Source organism: Sus scrofa, chromosome 11 (assembly GCF_000003025.6).
Source record: "Sus scrofa isolate TJ Tabasco breed Duroc chromosome 11, Sscrofa11.1, whole genome shotgun sequence".
In the NCBI taxonomy this organism is placed as follows: Eukaryota; Metazoa; Chordata; class Mammalia; order Artiodactyla; family Suidae; genus Sus; species Sus scrofa.
In genome coordinates, this window is record NC_010453.5 from 7,479,410 (window position 1) to 7,498,992 (window position 19,583).

Sequence of the window (19,583 nt, forward strand, 5' to 3'; positions counted from 1 at the left end):
TCCCTTCAGCACTGGAGCTTTTCAACTGACCTCTGCCATGACCCATGGCCTTTGACAATTTCTTCCCTTATTGGACAAGGTAGTCCAGGCCCATCTAATACATTTCTTTTCTCTGACTCCTTACTGGTCATTTCTCCAAGGAGCCCAGGTTCCTTTCAGTAGGACATGAAGTCTAGAAGCCACTGAAACGCACGTGTCTGTCTTCTCAGTGCTCAGAGTTGGGCATTGTACATTTCATTTGTTTAAGATAAAACATATCATGAATATATACAGATACATTCAATTTAGAACAGTGAAGCTTTCACCCAATCCCATTGGGTTTGTACGGTTTCCTTTCTTCCATGCTGGAATTGCCTTATCCCACAGTAGACACGTAACAGTCTTATAACATGATACTGCCGTTAGCCACCAACAATACAGTTGGTGTAAATATCGAAAACAGTTTAGGTTGTGTTTTTCTTTTCTCATCGTTTGTCCTTAGGTTACACATCCCACTAGAGATACGCAAGAAAATATGGTGTGGTCCTTTCCTGGTCCCGTTCCTGTTGGTGTGGTTATGCCAGCAAGAGGTTATGGAGCAAAGTTTGTTTCAATTTGCTTTTGCTTTTTCAAAATGTAGGCATTTAAAAAATTGTTTCACACATTTGTCTTTTCATAGTTCTTTTTATATTTTTGCCAGCTTATCTTTGGAAAGAATTCTTAGAACTGGAATTGCTGCTTCAAAGGGCAAATGCATATGTAATTTTGCTAGCTACTGCCAAGGTCCTCTCAGCAGGGGTTGTACCGCTTCACATTTTATTGGCAAAAGAGCCTGATTCCCCATCTTCAAGGTTTATTCCTTACACTGTAAAGCGTGTTCGAACATGTTAAGGGTGTTCTTACAACACATTTTGTTTTAATCCTGGCAACAGCCCCAGGAGTTAGGTGTTAATGCTCACCCTGATTTTATAGGTGGGGAAACGGAGGCCCAAGAGAGCTGAGGTGTCCTGCACACAACAGGGATTGAGCTGACTGTAGCCTCAGATCCACGTTTAGCCACAAAGCACTCTTGGGGGAGACAGTGTCCCGCCTCTGCTGCCGGAGCGGCTCTCTGCTTGCCAGTCTCTGCGTTTTCTTCGAGGCTGTGGAAATTTGCCAACAGTGTTCCACAGCAGATCTGAAGTGTGGAGTAGTTAAGGTGCCCTGGGGTGTCCCCCAGACACGGAGAATGGGAGCTCCCCATCCTTTAGACCCACCTACATTATCCCCAAGGCGCCTCCGGTGAGCCTGTTGTCACAGCCGTAACCCCCCCTTCAGTGGCTTGCCCTTCTTCCCTGGCTCCCTTCCTCCTTCTTCCCGGGGCCATCTTCTAAAGAAACACACCAGACCCACGTTCCCAGTGTGGGGCTCTGTTTCAGGGAAACCCAGACTAGACAGATAGTAGCAGCATCTGTCTGGCTCTGAGCTGAATTGGTGGATTGTTGCTCCAGCCTCCTGAAGACCAGCACCCCCACTCCCCTGGGGCCACCCCGTAGCCGATCCCTGGCCCTCTCACCTACAGCCATGGTCACCCCACACTCTTGGAACAGACGGGCTAGAAAAGTGGGTTTTACCCAGGCCCTCTCTGCAGTGTTTGCTGCTCAGCCTTGATGGCCCCAAACCAGTGCTTTGTGTGAGCTGAAAGGCCATGTCTGAAGATGGACCATAACTAGTGCAGAGAGGGTAGGGGTACAGAGGTGGCCTTGGGCTGGCCTCAGCTGTCCTGGGTTTAGGAGATGTCAGCTCATGATGCCATGCTGTTTCCTTGGTGTCTGGAAGGGAGCCATTGGACCTGGGCTCTTCTGGGTACAAAATCTGGGAAGGGGACACAGAGGCCAGAGGCTAGTAATCACACTCTACCTCCATCGACATGTTCTCAGGGAGCTGATAAGTAAAAATAACGATCTTTGCCTCAAGGTCAAATGTATCCTGGACCTGCTTGATGGAGGTTAACAAAATGAGTAAGCAAGATAAAGGAGCAGTAATCTTGGGCAAACTTCCTTGATTTTGTGTGGAAGAGCCCTGAAAATAAAACTTTGGGGCGCATTTGATGTCCTTCACAGCAGACGCTGAGCCTGCCTTTGACCCTGCTGCCATCTCTCCGAACAATCCCGGGTGCCTGTAAGCACCTTTGTTTGCAACTTGGTGATCTGTGGCTTTTTAAACAGCAGAAGCCAGTGTTACTGGCGGTCTGCCCAAACGAAGCCTTTTCCCTAAGTTTTCTCCGGTGTTGAAATGACAATGATGCTTCAACTTAGCTGTTAAAGTCCTAATGGGTCACCTAGAACTATGAAACCGTGTGGATGTGAGATTTAGGAAGCTGGATGTGAGGTAATGTGACTCACATCCTCTCTGTATTTCAGAATCGTTTTCCAGAAACTTGGGGTTCATTTCTTTTCTCTCTCATCTCACTCATCCGTGCCCAGGACAGCCATGACCATGCAGACGATGATGAAGTAATTCCCCGTTTGTGTCTCTAGCCCACGTCTCCACATGGCTGCTCAGCATCACCCCTCCGACGTTTTGTTCTCACCCTGTCCTGCAAATCCCGTCCACTTCTGGTGAGCGAGGCCACATTCTTCAAGTTATGCAACTTGGAAGGGCAGGGGGCCTTACCGACGCTCCTGCCCCCATGCTCAGAAATCTGTTTATGCCCAGTGCCATTGGATTTCATCTCCTGTAGGGCACTTGCTTCCATCCGCTGTTTCCGTCTGTGCTCCGACCACTTTCCTAGTCTCGATACTAAGCCCTCGTGGCTAACTAATGTCCTCTGTTTTGGCGCCTCTCCAACACTTCCTCTGAACTGCCACCTAAACCCAATTTCTCTGTGTAAATCTGAAGAGTCACCCCTTCTTAAAGCCGTTATGGGTTCCAGTTGCCTTTAGGACCAAGCCCGGGTTCTTGAAGGGGACGCCTGGCTGCATCGCATCAGGCCCCACCTGCACCTTTCTTGGCTCTTCCTGCTTGGGAGACGCCTGAGTCCTTCCCAGCACATCCTGGGCCCTGTTCCTACCTCACCCTCTCCTTCCTGGCCCAGAGTGTCCCTGGCCTCTCAGTTCAGGCCAGGCGGGGTGTCACGTGCTCTCAGAGAGCCATTGCATCTGTGCTAACACTGAGCCCAGCCTGGGATTACGCATCTGGATTTGTGCTTAGCACACCCCCCACCTCTCCCTCATTGGCCCAGGGCTCCTCGAGACCAGGAGCTGCCTCTTTGGATCCTCAGCCACTCGCACGGTGCCTGCCTGATCCACACTCACCTGGTGCAGAAAGCAACTGAATGGCCTCCAGGAAGGGCCTTTGATGTCTGTGCCAACTCACCAGAATAATCGAAAATGGGTTGCTCTGGAAAAAAAGCAGATGTTTGACGCCACAGAGTAGAATTCCAACAGGAAAATGCGCTCCGAACCTTCCAAGGCACGTATACCGGGGAGACGGGGTCTAGCGCGAATAGCCTGTCAGTTTAATAGCAAGTCTGATGTTTGCTTTCCTGTAGGATTATGACTAATGTAACATGACCGTAGATATAATTAGCCCTGGTGTTTGTGCCCTGCCTTTTGCACCTATCAGTTCTCATGGAAGTAAATCTTGAACCCTAAGCTGTCATTGAGGCGGATGCTGAAATTGCAGTGACATCATAGTGATAATGATGTGGAATATTTACGACTGAGCTCTCTGGTGTGTGCAGTTGTGATGGTTCTTCTGTCCAGTGTCACCGTAACGCCATGATAATTATTGGGCTGGCTATTTACTTAAACAATATAGACACACATTTCGGAAGAGAAGTAGGTCCCATCGCGTGATAACCTGCTCTAAGAGTGATGTAGACACTGAGATTTGCTCCCAGCGATTCAGAACTAATCTTGAACGAATAATAAACTAGGTCGTACAGTTAGGTCTTCAGAGAATAACTACATCCTCTGAGCCATTAAGACCTCAGAAAACAGTACAGCTTCAGTATGGGAGAGACTAGTTAATTTCCACATCCTGTGATGACCTCGGGGGAACTTTGGTCAGATTTTAGAAATAACACAAATAAATTGGACTCTGGTGTCCTGGATTAAGCAAGGGTCAAGAACACAGTGAGATGAGGAGAGCATGCATGTTACCTGTACACGTGTGTGTTGGCCAGGAAGGAATTTGCAGCTATATTTTAAGCCTTCTGTTTGAGCACATAACTCCTGTTGACAATAAGAAGAATTGTACACCCAGACAAAGAGAGCAAAATGCAAACCCATCCCCAGGGCAGTATGCAAATTAGCTACATATAAAAGATGGAACCAGGGATTCGCTAGGTGAGTCCAAGAGGAGGAAAATACCTTGAAACATTAATAAGCATCAAAAACTGGGCCCCGAACCATCCTCTCCATCCTCTTAAGGCTGGCGGATGCGGTCTTACTCTCTGAGCAGTGTGTGTGATCCAGGAAACTCACAGTTCCTGGTTTTATGCTTGGAACATCTGAGACCTGAGTGGACATTTTTCAAGCACTGGACACACACACTGACATAGCTAAATAAGGAAAATCAGTACATTAATCTAGTTTAGCTCCAATTCACGGAGAGCTTCAGCTTCCTAATATTTTAAATAAAAAGAAAATCTCTCGTGTTCATTCATCAGCCTGTGCCTGTGCCTGTGCCTGTGCCATAAAGGCAAAATTTAATTCATTTCAGCCAAATTTTGACCATTTGGACTCAATGAGGAGGTCACGGGAGTGGAAAGTGTTGCGTTGACTTCTTTCCGTGTGACGTCTCCAGGTCATCTGTTGGAAGGATTTGTAGTCATAAATCATACCTACTGCCTTGGTGATTATATGCTCACCCTTTCATCCTAATCTCAGAAAGGGAATGTCTTTGAAATTAATCTAAGAGAGTAGTTCCCAAACCAAGCTGATTAATAGAACCGCCTGGGGAGCTTTAAAAACATACAGATTCCTGGATCCCATCCCAGACCCACTGAATCAGAGACTCTGGTGGTGGGGCCAGGAACAGAGGTCCCTTGGGGACTCTGGTACCATCAGCTGGGCCAGCAAGTGGAAGAAACCCCAGCTTATCTTCTAAGAGAGTGGCCGGCCGGAAGGAAATAATCTCAGGTCCCGCTTTAGAGAAAGGGAAGCTGTAGCAGCAGCTGAGTTTTTTCTGAAGTCCAATCCAGACTCTCCCAAGTCCTTGGAGAGTCTCCAAGCTCTTGGGAGTGGTCCTAGTCCTGGGTGTACCCGGACATCCACGGGCTTGGTTTTCCTTGGGTGGCTGTGCATAGCTGCCTTGGCTGACACAGTCTACTCTGTCTGCTCTGCGCTGCTTTCTCAAATCCAGAGCTTCTTCCGGGCCCAGCCAGAGATCCACCTCTTCCAGGAAAACAGCAATGACTCCACTAGCTTCTTCTCCCTCTGAGATTCCCCTGGGCTAGTGAGAGGCATGTAATTTAACACTTAATTGTTTTCTAATTGCTTCCGATCTGTTCTGTTCCCTCACCCTATTATAAGCAGCTCAAGGGTGGAGACCAGGGTTCCTCACTGTGTCTTTAACGAGGCTGCTTGCCTGCCCCACTCTCCACTGTGGCCCCAGAGCTCCAGACGGGCTTGGGGTTGGCGCTCCAAGAATATTTGCTGAATTAATGAATTTGGTCATGGGATGTGTATTGGGACATCGAGTCAGAAAACTGCAGCCTGAAAAGGAATTACTGGCGACATGCCCCATTCTGTTCCATCAGCACTTAGTGGATGTGTACACCAGCTCCCGTGTGCCAGGCACTGTCCTGGGTGCTGGGGGCGCAGCAATGAACCTCCCTCATCCCGTCCCACGTTCTAACATTTAAAGGAAATTAAATTTAAAGCTTTGAAATTGCTCTCACAGGTCCCGGGAACTCTGAAAAACAGGCCAGAGATCAGTTCAATAAGAATCACAACTCAGAGTAACATAGGATGACAGTCCAGGGCCTGTAATGGAACTTTGCACTTTTATAGTTCGAAGTAGCCCAATGTGCTAGACAGAGCTCTAGTGACGACTGGACTTTTTTTCCCTTCCAGAGCCTTCCTTATGGTGTTTTCAGAGTGAGAGAGGCACTGTTACTTCCTTTAGGTTTGGTTTATTTTGTGTTAAAATTTTCTCTTGTTGGTAGCACGAGCAGAACATCGGTGAGCCTTGCCCATTGGTCATTGGTGTCCCCTGATGTCATCTCTTTGTGTGACAGAATTTTAGCGCCAAGAAGTCAAGACTTCTCTCAGGGCAAGTTGAGCTGAAAATGCCCAAGACTTGGTGATTTGGTCTAAAGGTGTTATTGTGTTAGTTTTGCAGAAACAAACCCTTTTATTTCTATTCAAGCGGATGTTGGTTTTTAAACTGTGTGAATCCGTTTGTCCCGCCTGCTCCGAGTTTCACCTGTAAGTGGGGTCTTTCGTGCACTGAAATCAGCCGCAGGCATTTCAGCCTGACCCGCCGCCACCTCCCTTGGTATGTGGCTTGGGCAGCTCGGGCTCGTGGTAATGACCGAGAGACTGATTGCAGGAGGAGCAACCCAAAGAGTTTCTACTGCTAAGCAATTAGGGCCAGAGAAGCTCCACAGACCGTTAGTGTCACTTTGGGGGACAGGATTTTACCAACATGGTGGCAGGCACTTGATCTGAAGTCCCGTGTCTTTTCAATGAAATGACATGCTTTCCACTGTCATGAGCACAATGCACTGGACTCATCTCTGTTCTGGTTTAATCGGAAGGAGGTGCCACCGCCTTGTACCAAGGCAAGAGTCAGACTGTCCCTGGGCGAGACGGCGTGGATTTCTGATCTGATTCGTTAAACATTTTCAGTAGAACCACCTTTTATGGGACAAAATCAATAAAAGTTAATCTTTACACTTTTGTAAAACCTGATGATAAAGCAAGTCAAAAATAGAATGATGGTAGTCTGTGCAGATGTGTTTTCAAAATTAAAAGAGAGACCTCAGAAATCTTGGCCTACATACCCCCAACTCATCCATCCATCCATCCATCCATCCATCTATCTATCTATCTATCTATCTATCTACCTATCTATCTATCTATCTAGTCTGTCATCTATCTACATGTCGTCTAGCTATTATCTGTCTTTTTATTTGCTTACAGCAAACTGTCTCCCTGGGTTCTGGGCAATTCTGCATAATATCCTCACATCGCGTCTCAGAGACACCCCCCCTCCCCGCCCCCCAGGCCTGTGATCCTTAACGTTATTCCTCCGGACGTGGGCTTGTTCCTGTGTGTCTGCTTCCTAAAAGTTCTGAGAGCGGAGGTGCAGCCAATCAGCACCTCAGTGGGGTTGCGCTAGAATTGCCCCTGCTGGACATGGTCAGTGCGGCTTGTCTCGGGAACACCCTGTTAGTTCCCCAGTTTGAAAACAATTCTACTTGTGAAGTTCCTGCCGACAGGCTGTTCTCTAGCCGGTGCCAACAGCGGCCAGGGAAAGACCTCGGGGCCCAGGGCCCAGGCCCCGGGGGGCTGACACTCACCTCTGGGTCTGGCTGGTGTTCGGAGCCCAGCTCTCCCATCGCCTTTTCTGTGGAGCCTCCTCCAGCCGCCTGAGGCAGGGCCCCTCCCTGCTGCTCCCCGTGGCGCTGGGCACTTGTGTCTCCAATTGCACTTGTGCGGTGACTGTGTGTCCACATGCCCCCCCCCACCGACTGTGGCCCCCTGGAATGGAGGCTGTGCCGTTCATTCTTGTCCTTTGAAGACAGGTGCCACACTTAGGTCCAGGCTGCATAGATTTTATTTAGTGTTTGTTGCACAAGCAAATAGAGGCATAACTTGGCAAGAGGACACGAGCGTTGGCGCCGACTCCCTTCTGACAGTTGTTGCAGCTGAGTCTCAAGCTTTCCTCTGTCTTTCCCCAGTGTCGACCAGTCCCCACCAAGTGCAGAGAAACTGTGTCCCTAACTTTATGTCTCTCCAGTTCCTTCTTAGCCCCAGAGAAAATGTAGCTGGGGCCAGGGAGCAAAGTCTAGAGTCTAGATTATGCTGTGGAGAAAAATGCACCCCCCCCAACCCCGGTCTCAGTGTTTGCAGCAGCAAGGGCGTTGTTCGTGTTTTTAAGTCTCAGTCTAAATGTTTACCACTGATTGGCTGGGGCTCTGCTCTGTGTAGCCCTTTCTCTGGGATCCAAGCGCTGGAGAAAATTCCAACTGGGACATGGCTGGTCAGTGGGACACAGGGGAAAATACTGCAGCAAATCGCTGACAGGCTTTTAAGATTTTCTTCCAGAATTGACACTACTACTGTTCACATTTCACTGTTCAAATCATGTCCCACAGTTGCACATAATTTCAAGGGGCCTAGAAAGTGCAATTGTGCTCTGTGACTAGAAGGAGAACCAGAAATGTTTAGTAAAAGATATTGATGACAACCACAGCCACGCAGAGGATTTGTGCATATGTGCATGTGTGCGTGTGCATGTTTTTGTGTGTATGTACATGTGCATTTGTGTGCCTGTGTGTGTGCATTGTGTGTGCGCGTGTGCACGTACGTGTGTGTGTGTGTGTGTGTGTGTGTGTACAGAGAGAAGGACAAAATGAGACTCAGGGCCACACCTCTGCTTTGCTCAACCCATCTTGCTAAGCTGGGGCTTCTTTTCTCCGGGTTTACTGCCCCCTTTAACACCTCCTGCCGTGAGAGGAACCCCAAAATGGAGGCAACAGCTGGGTTCCATATATTCTGACCCAATCCCCAGACCAACCCTGAGAACCATCTTCCATGATGGCCTTACTCTATCACTCCACACCCCCCATGCTGTCACTCGCCCCATCCCCAGTCTGGCGTAGTGATGGAGACAGGGGCCAGGAAATGTTGACAGCTTCAAGGGAAGGCACACAGGGGTGCTGAGGTCCCCCAGGCCAGCTCGGGGACTGCAGGGCTCTGCCGTCTCCCCTATTTGCCTCTGTTTCCCTGGTGTCATCCTCTCGCCTGGATTCCTGTGTTGGGAACTTTACCACTTGTTCTCTTACCTCCAGCTTCTGGCCCTGGACTGATATCCCTGCCCCCTCCAGGGACAGGGGCAGTGCCCAGGGGTGGCTTGGGGTTTAGCACCCCCCAATTATCTCCATCAACCCTGTCCTTCAACACTAAGCCTCCCCAAATAAGATACAATCTAAGTAGAAATACTGCACCTGCTAAGAAGTAGATGTGTCAAAACAGGTCTTTGACCCCCATTCCAGCCAGGTCCCCACTGGCAAGCCCCTCCTATAAACAAATGGCATGCTCAGATCTGCCCCAGGACTGTCACTTGACATGTTGGTTTGATGTCCTGACAGAGCTGTGACCTGACCTCAATTAACCCTCCAGTTGCAGGGAGTCTGTGGACGCCCGTTGTCTGGTTGGAACGGTCCAGAGAGGGGAAAGTAACAGGCTCAGTGTTTCCCGGTGGGGGTTGAGCCTCTCAAAGCGAAGGCTCTCAAAGTGTGGTCGCTGGATCAGCGGCATCCTCACCACCTGGAGCTTGTTGGAGATGCAGATTCCTGGGCCCACTTCAGACCCACAGAAAACACTGGGAACGGGGGCAGGAGCCTGTGTTTAACAAGCCCTGGGAGGCTCTGATGCACGTGAAATTTGGGAACCGCTGGCTTCCTCTGAGGCTGGTTGGCAGCCCTCCTGCATTTGTAGGGCTTGGGGTGCCTGTTAAAACCCACACCCCGAGGTCAGCCTCAGACGGGAGATATCTGATATCCCCCCAAGAATCTACATTTTCATAAATGCCCCTAGGGATTCCACGGTGGGAAGGTTTGCAGAAGACACAGGCTAAAACGTTTGCAAATGCTTACAACCCACCCTCCCTCAGAGAGAACTCGCTTTCTAATAAGGGACTTAATTGGAAGGAGAGAGGGAGTGCATTTGCATTTTTAAAGCTCTGAGGGACCTCAGGGAATTTCGTTTTAGCCCTCCCGGTCCCCTTCCAGGATCCTGTGGGAAACACAGGCCACACTCATATTAGGGCAATTTGTCGAAGATTTGTTTACAAAGGTGTAGGCAGGGTGTAGGAAAACCTCAATGGGTGGAGCAGTGTCCCGGGCTGGTAACCACACAGTGCGTAGCATCCTGGGTCCTGGGAGGATGGAGGGATCCGGAGAGGAGTGGTCCCCAGGACCTCAGAGGGGGAGACCTTCTGGAGAGGAGCAGTGACCTCTGGGTACAGGGCACAGGGAGTCTGGGGCAACAACCCAGGGAGCGGGCGTGAGCATTGGGGTCCTGACTGCATATTACCTGTCCTGGGAACGGCCAGGCCTCCCATTGACCACACCCAACCAGGGACCAGGGGAGAAGGGAGCCGCTGATGTGCTCAGACAGGGCAGAGAGCAGGGGGCTGAGTGGATGGGGGGTGAGGGCACAGCCAGCACAGCCTTCGGGTGCATAAGTGAGGTGCAGCCTCACCTTACAGAGCTGATTAAAGGAGATGAAAACAATGCGTCCTTCGTTCATCAGCTCAGCAGATCTTTTCTGGGGTCGGCACAGTGCTGGGAGCTGGGGACACAAAGATCTCCAGTGACTCGTTCCTTGTGGGACCTTTTGGGCATGCCAGCCATTGAATGAACTAAGGTTGGGGGCTGCCACAGTTTTACTTGCCTTAGTGTTGTTGTGGCCTCGAGTGGCTGACATACAACCAAGATGTAAGTCTCGGCTGCTCCCCTGAGTCAGGCCCGCCTGTGCGTGAAAGTTGAGAGATGGCAGGCCCTGTTTGCTCACCCACTGAAGCCTGAAGCCTGTCATTCGAGTGCAGAATTGGGTCTGCGAGGATTTTTTGCTTTTACATGTTCTCTACGAAAATGCAGCCCTGCTCACCCTCCCACCCCCAAGTGGCCCCAAATAAGTCATTCTCTCAATCTTTGCTTCTCTGCCCTGGCCACACTTGTAGGAACCCAGATGCCAGGGCCCAGCCCCAAAACTCTTTCATGGGCCATGGGGCCCAGGTTGCTGCAGGTCTAGAGCCTCTTGTGCAGGGCTGGGGACCATGAGCCTGGAAGAGTCATCGGTTGAATCTGTGCTTTGAGAGCCAGCTATGAGCAAATGTGCTTCGAGAGCCGGCTGTGACATTAGACTGGGGGGAAACCAGGCGGATGGAGACCTTTAGACCTTTGAGTTTTGTCCAGTGCCGGCCACACTGGGCTGGAGAAGATTCGGGGACCTCTGGCAGGTTTGTGGTGATCCGGCTGTGTGTGTGGGGGGGATGCCCGTCGGCAGGATGAAGATGTTTTGGAGGCTCTGCACCCAAGATGCACATCAAACCACCAGGGAGGGGCAGGACATCCAGGGCGAGCTGATGGAGGGCTCACCCTCGCATCCCACATGGGCAGGCTGGATCCTGGCTTTATTTCTGTTTTGCTATTTGGTTCATCATGGATGTTTTGCATCAATTTCAATTTTTAAAATATCGCATTGAAATACTACCTCTCATCCTTGAGGTTTAGGCACTGGGTTCAATTTCGCACCAGAAGCCAGTAAAACTCACCTGGCTCTGCTCCCAGCCCTGCTCCACGGAAGGGCAGCGGCCTTTACTGCAACCCTACTAGGTGTAGCTTATGGAATGGGGACAGGCCTTGGGGTGGGACAGACCTTCATTTGAATCTCAGCCTCAGCTGTGTGACCTTGGGCAGGTCACTAACCTCTCTGAGCCTTAATTTCATTCACTGTCACCTGCAGATAATAGATTCTTATTAAGAGGGTTTTTTTTTTTTTTTTTGAGGGCAAATTAACTAATAGGATATAAATGTAGCAGATAAGTCAGGGCCCAGCACAGGGTGAGTTCAGTGAAGGGCCCTGTGCCCTGTAGGTGGGGGCGGGGGGCCGTGTGTTTGGGCACCAGGCTGGAAGGGCAGAGGGCAGGGCCTCTCCATACGTCCCCGCACCTACCTCTGGCTCCTTGTGAGCTTGGATTCCTTCTCTTTTCAGGAATGAATAATCCTTGGCAGCCAGAGGACCCCCCTGGGTGCACCCTGTCATTTGCTGCACCCTGTCATTTGCTGCACCCACGGCTGGGGTGGGGGTGCGGGTTCCCCAGCTCCTGACACCCTGTCTGCTCCCCTGAGTCTTTGTCCCCGTGGTGCACAGAAGGCCCCTTTGTCTCGGCCCACACCTGACTGTGAGGCGGGGTGGGGACAGGGCCACTGGCACGCAGCCAGGGTACTTGGAGCAATAACAGCATTAGTCATGCTTCTTCCTGAAACTGCCTCATAAACCGCTTCTAGGTCTGGGTGGCCCTGGGCAGGCATTTTTCATTTCCTTTCCATGCTAGTTTTAAAGGCAGGCCGCTTTTGGGTGCCAGGCAGAGACTCTGGGTCACTCTGGGGTCAGCTTCCTGCTGCTCTGGCTCCAGGGGACCGGTCACCCCTCTAGCCCCTTCCCAAGCTGAACACTGAGTGGTTACCCCCTACCCCCAAAGCTCCAACATGCAAGCCCCCCTGGTCCCCTGCCACAGGGGAGAATCACCTTGATGTCAGCCCCTTCTTTGTTCCCAGATAGTTGCCACCCATCACGGGCACTGGCGGGTCTCCCCAGCTGCAGGGCTGCTCCTGGATTCCTAACCATCCCACGGCCACCACGGCGGGAGAGGGGAGTTTCGCTTGCTTTGGAGCAGGGGTGACAACAGTGAACCACTCACTCGGCATGTCTACAGTGACAGCCCTGACCTAGATGGGCTTCTTCCCCAGGAATGCTGGGACCCAGCCCTGGGGGACTCCTGGCCTGGCGAGGGGTGGGGTGGGGTGGGGCTGGCAGGAAGATTTAAGGCCGGGTAGTTGGTTCAGCCCGAAACCTGGACCACCTGGAGGTGGTCTTTCTGGCTGTTCAGAGACCTTTGTGTTTCTCTCCCCTGAGAGCACGTGGTAGGAGGGCATTTTCTTGTCTTGTTGAACTGGGCATTTGCGTCACTCCTGAGTGTAAATTGTAAAAGCTTTGCTTTGCAGCATCCTTCCCCTTTGCCATGGTAACTGGCGATGTCCTAGATAGTGGCCTCCCCTCCCGCTCCCCCGCCCTCAGCCTGGGCCCGGAGCGGGGACGCGAGCGGCTCATGCTGGGGTTTATTTGCCACTTCAGTGTGACCCGGCCCTTCTAGACGGCGACATGGACCCACCCCTCCTGGCCCTTGGCCAGCCAGGGTGACAAGCAGGAGAAATCAAAGTTCCTGCCCCCTTGTGAAGCTGCAGAGTTTCTCCCTGCGAGTGCGCAGGGGGACATCTCCAGGGATCAGAGGGGCCCGCAGAAGTGCGGCAGCCGCGGCTCTCCACAGACCCACGTCTCCCGCATCTGTGAAAACTTAGATGAAATGCCATTTACTCCACAAAATCTTCCATAAATAGGGTATATAGACTTAGCCCATGAAAACCCAGGACACAGTTACATTTTGCATGTCAGACAGACAGTGCTACGCGATGCATCATTTTTTAGGATAAGTAGGTCCCAAGCGATATTTGTGACATATTAACACAACATGCATTGTTTATCTGACACGCGAATTTAACTGCGCCTCTCGTATTTTATCAGGTAACCCCATCTGTAAGCCTCTCTTTCCTCTAAACTACATGGGGTGTTGGGACTCTATTCATCACTTTCTCTCTGGTGTTGTAATAACTGTGACCCCATTTTATCTGTCCTGTTGGACTTCCGGCTTCTTGGGGGCGCCTGTATCTGATGTGTCTCCCACAGCTCCAAGCCCCAACCCGCCTCGCACAGAGCACAGACATTCGTTCGATGAAACAGTTGGTTTTGAAGTGGTGAACGGCTTTGAGGGGTACTCAAAGGAAAAAAAGAATCAAAAGCACAAGGTATTAGGCGTTTCTGTGCTTTGTGTTTTCCTACTTCCTTCCAAATGTTAGCAGAACCTAACTTTTTTACATCCTGCCGTGACCTCGGTTCCAGCGGCTGGAGCAAAACCCGGCGTCTTTTTCAGGTCATGCTCGTCCTTCCCAGCAGGCCCTGACCCTCACCTCCAGGGACGTCCAGGGTCCCTACGCCACCCTGGGAGGGTGCACAGCAAACGCAGTGCCCCAGGGCCCTGAAGAACAGGTCTGAGAAGTGAGCATCTCGGAGGGTCCGATGCCCAGGGGTCTTCCTGAGCCTCCAGCACCTCGGCTGACCCCGGGGCACCTCTGCTAATACAGGTTCTGCTAAAGATCCTTGGGAGTGAACACACTGGTGACCACAGGACTGACCCTTAGAGAGGTGCCACCGTCCAGAGCAGCGGCCCTCAGGCCTGGTGGAGCTCCTGCTTCCTCCTGGGTGGGGACTTGGGTGAGGCAGCATGTGCCTCTTCCAAGCCGTATCTGTTCATCCTCCCATCAGAGAGGCTTTATCCAGCACTGAGGGCCCCGCCTGCTGGCCATGCCACCCCCCCAACAGTTCCTGGAATCTTGGGGGAAGGAGGAAACTAACCTGATTCTCCAACCTCATGAGATTTAGACTATAACTACTTCCAGTAGTAGCCAATCTGGTACCTCAAACCAGCTCAAAGGGTAAACTTCCATAAAAGCTCATGCAGCCAATGACGTTCTCTACGTGGCAATAATTCCCCCAGATTCAATCCAGTCCAGTCTCCCCCACCTCCGTAACAACCCACATCCCAGAACAAGCAGAGGGAGAGCTGTGATCAACAAAAGCGGGGTCCTCCTGGTATTTCTTTATGGAGGTTTCTTTTCTTCCTGTAGGCCTTGATGTCCGGTTTTTTCTTGCATTTGGGTCCCAAAACGGGCCCCGATGTATCGAGAGGCCCCCAACATCCTTAGCTCTTAGGTCCGTGTGAATGTTCCCCAGCTGCCAGCATCTGACAGTGTGCATGCAGGAGACAGGCACGAGGATACACAGCCTCCAGACAGACGGCCAGGGAGGGGGCCTAGCTCTGAGTATCCACTAATGCCCTTGCTTCCCCCCCACCACCACCTCACACATAAAAGGTGAAACAGCGACAGTGTCATGTTACCTAGAGGAATTAGCACAAAGTCACTTCCCATAGGTCTCAAATAAGCTGCTCAAAGGCCCCAAAAGGGCAAAGGGGAGCGTCCTCCTGAAGTGTCACCCACACCCTCCCCACAAAGGCCCAAGGGAGGGGCTGGGAGAAGTGCTGGAGCACAGACCCCTCCCCCAGCAAGAACAACCCACTGGAACCCCCAGTCCTCCTATCACAGCGCCTGGCATGCAACACACACCCGCTGAACGAGAGAGGGAGGGAAGGAAGGAGGGAGGGAAGGAAGGAGGGAGGGAGGAAGGAGGGAGGGAGGGAAGGAGGGAGGGAGGATGTGCCTTTTCCCTTATGCTTTTCCTTCCCTGGGCTTTCCTGGGCTCCCGTCTCCTGGACAAGGAACAGGACCCATATGGAAGTTGAGGTCAGGATGCAAGTGTGGGGAGAATCCCCGGGATGGACGTCCCCATGGGGTGTCCGAGTTCTCCCCCAACTCTGAGGCGCAGTGTCCTTTGAATTTTCCTTTTCCTCTCGGCATCTTGGGATACTCCCTGGTCTCTGCTGCAGGATCAGCCCAAACCTGGGACGGACCCGTCGCTTCCATTTCCCTCTGCGCCCCCCCGCCCCCCGCCCCACTGCCAGATACATAAACACGTTCTATTGGAAATGGAGGCTTACAGGAGAAAAAAGCCTACCTTATAACCCCAGGTAACTAAAACACCAGCACTAGGCTTTCTGTCCTTAAAAACCCTCTTGGCCATTGCTACCCGCCCCTGCTCTCGCCTCCCAGCACGTCACCTCCCTGCTCCTGGGTCCTCTCCTCTCCACCCCACCCCCAACGTCTGCTCCCGTGAAACTGTGACCAGGAGGGGCTCACGAGGGATGGGCCTCTGAGACCCTGGCCCTGATCTGTGTCTGACTTTGATGATGGTTCCAAGGGTATTTGCTTTATACATATTTTTCAAGCTGAGCCTACACGACCTACTCTCTTGTATGCACAAGATACCTTACATTAAAAAGAGAAGGGAGGCAGTTGCTGTTCATCTTCTACGTGGTGTGGTTCTCCAGCTCTTGCTTTTTTCCTTCTGACCGTGTCTGAGAGCCTTTTCTTCCCGCTGTTTTGCTCAGCACAGGCGGTTGTCCCCCGAGAAGGGATGTCTGTAACATAAGATAAAACTCAGCAGGATGGGCACCACACAGATTTGAAAGCTGCCAGGGTCCTGTATGGCCACAAGTTGGGGACAAGGGACAAGAGGCGAGAGGCCAGGGTGGGGAGATGAGCTGGGCCCACAGGCCACCCCGGGGTGTGGGCGCCTCCTCTTAGACACAGAGGCGCCGCCAAGCTGGTTGGGTCAGAGGTCACAGATGGGGTGAGTTCAGGGCCTGGGAGGCCGTGGGTTCAGGAAGGAGCAGGCGTGAGCTGGGGTGATGGGGGTGGGGTGGGCCGGGGACAGACTTCGGGGACGGAGAGCTCAGGACTAAATGACAGACGTGGCGGGAATGGAGACGCTGCAGAAATGACAGTCAGACGTGGCGGGAATGGAGACGATGCGGTCCCCGTTCTAGCTGGGACCCCGTGCGGATGGTCCCGCGTGTCTCTGCGATGAGCCGGTGGGGAGAGGCAGGCTGCGCGGGCCGTGCCTCTGTGGGCGCCCGCGTACAGAGAGCCGAGGAGCGGAAGCAGGCGACTCCTTCAGAGCCCGAAAGCAGATACCAACGAAAACCGATGTCTAGCTCTTTTCTTTTGTCACCCATTTAGGGACCAGCAGTTTCTGTCTCGTTAATTACAATGGCACGCAGCTAACCCCAGCCCTTGGTCTCCAGGGCCGGGAGGGCAGACTCCTGAGCTATGAGCTCCACCTTCCTCGGCAGTGGCAGAAGTGGAGAAGAGGCAGCAAGAGGGGGAAAGAAAGGGGGCCAGGAGGGTCCAAGCAGAGGGAGGGCAGGCAACGCAGCAGAAGACAGGACAGGAAGCGGGGAGGATGGAGTGGGGAGGGGGGTGGACGCCAATGGCTTTGGCGGCGTGGATAACAACCATTTCGCCAGGGTGTTCGTTCACTCATTCATCCATCCGTCCGTCTATTCAAGAAGGAGTCCCTGAGCACCTACTACGTGCAGGCTCAGTGCAGGTTCCCTGACAAACCAATCAGACGCGGCCCCTACCCAGCTGGAGTTTACAGTCTGGTGGGTGAAGCAAACAATGAGCAAATAAATACAAGTGAAATATATAATTACAAATTGTGATGAGGGTGATGAAGGAAGAGTGGAAAAGGCTGCGGTAGAAAAACAAGGGCTGAATTTAAGGGCACTTGTGTGTGATCCAGGTAATGCTTCTCGATGGGAGGCTGAAAATCTCTCAGCCAGCCTGTGCTGGGCAAATAGGTGGTGATAACCAGCCCCCCAAATCTCCATGGCTTATCCCTTAAAACTGTACTTTTCACTCACAGTAAAGCACTGAGGGTCTGGGCAGCTGTTGGGCAGCTGTCCTCCACATGTGACTCGGGGGCCCCGGAGCTTTGATCTGCCGGCACCTCCACATTGATGGAGAGGGTGCGCAGGGAGCGGAGCGTGGAGGAATGTACTCTTGCTCTCAGAGCAGCTGCCCGGAGGTGACACTGCACTGGCCACAGCAAATATCACAGCGAGGAGAGAGAACCAGAAATCTTGGTGAGTAAGGCCTAGCACCCAGGCCGGGGGTGGAGAGAGGGCATTCCAGGCAGGGAAAGAGTCAGAAACTGGCGTGGTGGTGGTGGGTGGGGGTGGGGGTGGACGGAGGGGAGGGAGCAGAGCCAGGTGGTGAGAGCTGGTTGAAGAGGTGGTCGGGGCTTGGATTAGACAGGGAGGGTTATGTATTCTATCCTTTCCTACTCTGTACGACGAAGATCTTAAAGCCAAGGGAGTTGAGGTGTCTGATGTATTGTTTACAAAGGTGGTTTCGGAGTTCCTGTTGTGGCTCAGTGGGTCACGAACCCAACTAGGATCCATGAGGATGCGGTTTCAATCCCTTGCCTCCCTCAGTGGGTTAAGGATCCGGCATTGCTGTGAGCTGCACTGTAGGTCACAGATGTGGCTTGGATCCCACATTGCTGTGGCTGTGGTGTAGGCTGGCATCTGCAGCTCCAATTCGACCTCTAGCCTGGGAACTTCCATATGCCATAGGTGCAGTCCTGAAAAGCAAAAAAAGAAATTAAATTAAAAAGAAATAAAAAGATGGTTTGGGTTATTGTATGGAGAAATAGTTGAAGAGGCCATTGAGATAGTCCGGGCTAGAAATGAGAGTGGCTTAGAGGAGGCTGGTAGAGACGGAGAAAAATGGGTAACTGAGGGATATCTTGGGGGTAGGATGGATGGGGTTGGAGGATGGATTGGAATGGACGGGGAGGGGTCAGGATGACAGCAAATTTTTTGGAGTAAACAATTTAATGGATGGCGATGCCCTGAGTGGAGGCAGGGAGGCTGGGGGGGAGGTGTGTGCATGTGCGTGTGTGTGATGGGAGGGAGCTCTAGTGAAGGATACTGCAGGTAGAGATACCTATGGAACACCAGCAGGGTGGCAGCTGGACGCGATACCTGGATCTCTGGGGAGCCAAAGGCTCACTGTGGCTTGTACAGGGAAGCCGGAGGCTCTAACAGGCTCTCACCCAAAGACCTTTCCCCACGTATAGCCGTTAGTGCCCATTTTAGCATATGGTATAGGAATAGGAGATTTGAGGCCCAGTGAGGCCAACAGAGCAGACATCTGCCATCGCAAAGATGATTTCTTACCCACAGTTTGCAAGCAGAAGGGGTGCTCCAGCCCCGGCACACAGGGCCACGGGCTGGTCAGGAGGCGGTGGGGGCAGTGGTGGAGCTGGGGCAGGAGCCTGGGTTGTGGTTTCCAAGGGACGGAATGGGCAAGGCAGGGCGAGCTGGGGGGATGCCAGAGGGCTCTGGGTCATAGGGCTAACCCTGGTTGTCTGGTTCCTGACCCCTGAGTTATTAGCAGGAGAGTGACCCAGAGTCTGAAAGCCAACAGTGAGGTGCCGGGGTGTGGACCGTGGACTCATGGGTTTGCACTGGATTTTTTTCTTTTCTAACTGCATCCTGGACCAGGGGTGAAACCTGTGCCACAGCAGTGACCATGTCAAATCCTCACCTGCTAGGCGACCAGGGAATTCTGGTTTGTATTTGAAAAGCATGTTCCTGGTGGGTTGTTTACTAGCTCTAGGGCTTGGCTAGCCCCGTGGGGTCAGTCCTCCCAGCCAGACCCCACTTGTCAAAGCATCAGAATATGGAAAATAAAAGGCCTGGTCAATGAACCCTGCCCCCCAGTGTCAGAGATGCCCACACCGTGCCCCTCGGGCTGGCCTAAAGTTCAGCCAGGCTTAGAGGAGGAATGAGTAACAGGCATTTTAAAAAGCATCTGTGAGCTGTGTTGTTCAGAGAATCCCAACACATTCAGCACCCACATGCTTGTTCGCCGCCTGCGCTGCGCCGCGCAGAACCAGGGTATATACACCCAGCCCACTCCCGACCAAACAATACCTTCCTTGGCCTCAGCGACTCTGTAAATAAAGTCGGCGTAGCCCAAACACATGGAGAAAGATGGAAAAGCCTTGGTTTTATATTTAATTCTAATGTGCTCTTCTGCGAAGTGGTATGTTTTTGTGAGCGAGCCGGGTTGCCTG

The 19,583-nt window shown here is 52.1% G+C and overlaps 1 long non-coding RNA gene across 1 annotated transcript in view; it reads right to left on the reverse strand.

Annotated features, from left to right (window-relative positions):
- The window catches only part of LOC106505256, a 32,572-nt gene continuing 13,466 nt past the window's right edge, over window positions 478–19,583 (reverse strand). Inside the window, exons 2-3 of the long non-coding RNA XR_001299473.2 lie at window positions 7,493–16,074; window positions 478–6,827 (exon numbers count right to left, since the gene is read on the reverse strand). This is a non-coding gene — a long non-coding RNA (uncharacterized LOC106505256). The remainder of the gene's footprint in view (window positions 6,828–7,492; window positions 16,075–19,583) is intronic.